We start from the raw sequence: 4,046 nt of genomic DNA, 5'->3' as shown, positions 1-4,046 counted from the left end.
CTAGACCTCAACCAAAAGTGAGGTCAACACCTCTCCTCCTCTCATCTCCTTCCAACAAATTGAGGGCCCCCTCTCTTTTCCCTTACCAAATTTGAGAAGATCAACGAGGATTAACATCAAGCAAGAAGATCTCTCATCCAAGAAAGCAATCAAGGAAGGATACCAACCAAGGAAGGTATAATGCTCTCACCCCACTTGTTCATTTTATCATTTGCAAGGTGTAGGCTATAGGAGAACTTTGTTTCTTTCCCTTTTCTCTCCTTACCCAACATGGTCAAATCCTTCTCTTCATGTCCTCCCCTTATTTTGATCCAAAACATGACCCAACCCTCATTCCTTCCTCTTATTTTCATTTAAACTCAACCCTCTTCCTATCTCCTTCCTATTTCCCCATATAAATCAAACCCTTTTTTTCATTTCTTCCCCACTTTTTTATATGGCTGAAACCATACTAAACACCCACACTCACTCACATGACCCAAACATTAACGATAACCTCTCATAATTTCTACATTTTCACAAAACCTAAATCCTGCACAATGGTTTACTTCTTCGTCCCACTTTCTATCCTATATGAATACCCAACCCTAGCCTATACCTACCATGCATTCTCTCTTACCCAAAATCTATTCACTAAAATTACAATAACCCCCTACCCAACTCAAGATCACAACATCACTCAAACCCATTTTAAGCACTAACACACTCATCCATTACCCAACCTTAATCACTACACAACCAAGCATAAAACACTAGCTACCCAAATTAATCCAAAATTTACCCAACCCAAAAAATCCAAATTAACCATAATCTAACCTAAAAACACATACTTACCTAAAACCCAAGTAAATCAAGCCAATATATGCCTAAGTCACTAAAATCAAACCATATATGATCAAGCCCTAGCCTACCAAACCCACTAACCTACCTGAAATCCACTAAACATACACTTTTGCACCCCACTTCACACCTACCAAAATACACACACGAACACACTCACCCTACCGAGCCCTACATTGTTTAAACTCACCCAACCAGAACCATATGTGCTCTAACAATATAATATATGAACCCATCCAACTTAAACTCGCCTTACCCGAGCCCTACATAGCTTAAACTCACCATACATGAACCATATATGGTCTAACCCTAGCCTACCCAACCGATTAACCTACTCAAAATCCACTAAACCCACACCTATGCACCCCACTTCATGCTTAATTGAACACACACATGAACACATTTTCCCTACTTGAGCCCTACATGATCTAAACTCACTCTACCCAAACCATATGTGGTCTAACTCTAGCCTAGCCTAAACTCACCTTACCCAAACCCTCCATAGCCTAAAAAATTTCCTAATCAAGCCTAAACCTAACCCTAAACCCTTACTCGAGAACAATAGAGATAAAAGAAAAGAGCAAGGGAGAGAAAGAGCATGCACGCCTTGTGAATGTGTCTTGTTAGTATATTCATAAAAATGTGCTTGTGTGAATGTATGTGCTTAAGTGAATGTGCATGGTTAAAATAAGTAATCCATGTGTTTATGCAGTTGTTTTCCATGCACTTAGGTATTCATACGGTCAATGTAGTGATATTACCATACCTTTATAAGTTCGTGTGCCAAGTTAGTTCTATATATAAAAAAAAAATTATGTGCTAGGTCATTTACACCATATATTCTTATAACTTTAGCATAAAATCAGTTGTAATTGCGTTTTTAGGTTTTATTTTGTTGAAAGTGTTCAAGAATTAAGTTTTCATTCTTCGAATTTGTATTTATCTTAAAGCTTTTGTACTTCGTGCCTTGATTTGAAAGTTCCGTGGAAAATTTATTCTTTTGTCAACCTATCTTTATTTAAATATATTTTGGCTAGACATGCTTTAAAACCAACTTTGATCAGTAAGTTTTAATAATCATTTCTCTTAAAACATAGAAATATTGATTTTTGAGAAATTGCACTCTCTTGAAGAATTGTGTTTACAAAGCCTTTTGTCTGGTTTATGATAAGAATATCTCTAAAATAACATATGAAGACTCAATTTCTCTAAAATAACTTAATCTTAACTCATGTTCAATAAGATTAAGGGATAGTATTGTTATCAATTGACAACAAATTATTATGAAACCTAAAACACATTTGTATAAATTTTTTGGTATTTAAAGATTTAGATAACCTTTCATATTTGCAAAACCCTAGAATACTTTAGCTCTTAAAACTCTAAACTTTCAATTTTTTAGTGGGATAAAACTTCAATTTAAGAAATCTAGCTAGTATTGCACTTAATTAGAATCGATCCCAATCTCTATGGAAATGATCTTTTATTTTATCCCTTTATTACTTGAAATAGCATGTGCCCTAGTGCATACAATGTTACAGTCACATGCCCCTCTACATGTATGTATAAAGCATGTATCTATAAACATAAAAAAATAACTTTAATAATTGAATTCCAAAATAGAAAGTCTTGACAAAATAATATGAACCTTTTTAAAATTAGGATTGGACCAACTTAAAACTATGATCAAAGCCTGCAAGACTAAAGCAAATTTAAATCATGATTAAACTATCTTCATGGCATCCTTAATTCATAATGAAACAATAAAACCAATTTCTAATATAATTTGCATACGATTTGATCTTGATTCAATGATTATTTGATTTAATCATGGCTCAAAAATAGATTGAGAGCGAAATGATAAAAGAACAACAACTCCAAGAAATAATCATATATTACTTTAAGAATGTTATTTTGACCCTCAATTAATGAACTAAGGTAAAAGGGCACTTTTGTAATGTGGTACCGCTCACCTGTCGTTCACATACCGCTCACCTACCGCTCACCTACCTCCCACCTACCACTCTCTTGCTTCTATAAATAGAGAGGGTGTGAGGCTTAGGTGAGAAAGGGAAGAAATCTTAAGGGTGTGAGGCTTAGGAGAGCAAGGGAAGAGATCTTAAGGGTGTGAGGCTTACGAGAGCAAGGGAGAAGATATCTTATGCTACCACAAAGGAGGAGAGAATAGTTATAGAGTTAGAGGGGAGGAGAGCATCTTGAGGCCTTGTATCAAGGTGTCGCTTGAGAGGGAGGTCGTAGAAGGAAGATGAGGGCTCATCTCTATGTATAAGCTATGTATTCTCCATTTCTTTTGTCTTAGTGAAATATTTGATTGATTCCCTCCCGTGGACGTAGATCCAGTTGGATCAAACCATGTAAACGATTTGTGTTTGTTTGTGTTCTTTTTCGTCTCATTTCTATGCCAGGAAGTACATATCTCACAACAATTGACGCCGTCTGTGGGAAGATCCATATTTCTTGGCTAGAGATGTCCGCGTAAAGGTGTTCGCGGTTAGCAACGAAGAAGAGGAGTTTGACATTCACGAACAGAGGAGCAAGTGAATCGCGTCGCAGGCAGCTGAATCGCAATAGATTCGGTGAGCAATGGAAGCTTTGATCGACTGGATTTGCACCGCAGGTTGTGCGGTTCGGCGAGACAGAGGAGGAACTTTCGGCGAGACGGAAAAGGAACAGTCCGCTAGCGAGGGCCGAAAATTTGCGATAGGGATTTCGGAGCAGGAGTTTGGTCTTGCGAGCAGCTTGGCCAGAGGGAAGAGGCAGAGATCGCGCAGAGAAGGGTTCGGGGAGTTCCTTGTTCGGGAGTTCGCGAAGCAGGAGGACCAGAGCAGTTTGGCGAGGCGCGACGGTTCTGGAAAGGCAGTTATTCTCGTGCAAGAGGCATAGGAGGAATTTCTGATTTGTTCCCCTGGACGCAGAGGAGTGCCTGCGGGAAGGAGGCGCGAGCACAAAACAGAAAGTTTTCTCCGGTGAACAGGTGTGATCTCTGTCAGAAGGAATCAGAGCTCTCCGTTCGGTTGACGAAGGCGGTGGAGTTTGCGGGGAGAAGTCTAGTTCTTGGATGGGCAGCAGGTAGAATTCGTTGGAAGAAATCCTAGCCACAACAATGAGTTCCGTCAAATTCGCCATTGAGAAATTCAATGGGAAGAATGACTTCGGCCTATGGAGAGAAACGATGAGAGCTATAT

Source organism: Phalaenopsis equestris, unplaced genomic scaffold (genome assembly GCF_001263595.1).
Source record: "Phalaenopsis equestris unplaced genomic scaffold, ASM126359v1 Scaffold000759, whole genome shotgun sequence".
Taxonomy (NCBI): Eukaryota; Viridiplantae; Streptophyta; class Magnoliopsida; order Asparagales; family Orchidaceae; genus Phalaenopsis; species Phalaenopsis equestris.
This window is presented reverse-complemented; position numbering follows the sequence as displayed.